Source organism: Pygoscelis adeliae, unplaced genomic scaffold, assembly GCF_000699105.1.
Source record: "Pygoscelis adeliae isolate BGI_AS28 unplaced genomic scaffold, ASM69910v1 Scaffold242, whole genome shotgun sequence".
NCBI classification, from domain to species: Eukaryota; Metazoa; Chordata; class Aves; order Sphenisciformes; family Spheniscidae; genus Pygoscelis; species Pygoscelis adeliae.
This window is the reverse complement of record NW_008824369.1, coordinates 209605-210074: the sequence shown is the minus strand read 5'-3', so window position 1 is coordinate 210074 and position 470 is coordinate 209605. Positions and strand designations below refer to the sequence as shown.

The window sequence follows — 470 nt, the reverse complement described above, 5'->3', positions numbered from 1 at the left end:
CCTGGAGAAAAGGAGGCTCAGGGGAGACCTCATCGCTCTCTACAACTACCTGAAAGGAGGTTGTAGCGAGGTGGTGTCAGTCTCTTTTCCCAAGTAACAAACGATAGGACAAGAGGAAACAGCCTCAAGTTGCGCCAGGGGAGGTTTAGTTCGGATATTAGGAAAAATTTCTTCACCGAAAGGGTTGTCAAGCATTGGAACAGGCTGCCGCGGGAAGTGATTGAGTCACCATCCCTGGAGGTATTTAAAAGATGCGTGGGTGTGGTGCTTATGGACATGGTTTAGTGGTGGGCTTGGCAGCGCTAGGTTAACGGTTGGACTCGATGACCTTAAAGGTCTTTTCCAACTTAAACAATTCTATGATCCCATTATTAACAGGATAAGAAACATAACTTTTATGGTTGGAAGGCAGGGGAATGGAGGAAACAACACTGCAAGGTGTAAAGTACTAAAAATGTTTGAGTCTGTGT

General features: G+C 45.7%; 1 protein-coding gene across 1 annotated transcript in view; it reads right to left on the bottom strand.

Annotated features, from left to right (window-relative positions):
* Positions 1-470, bottom strand: part of OTOA (otoancorin) — a 38007-nt gene that overhangs the window by 16903 nt on the left and 20634 nt on the right. The window lies entirely within an intron of this gene.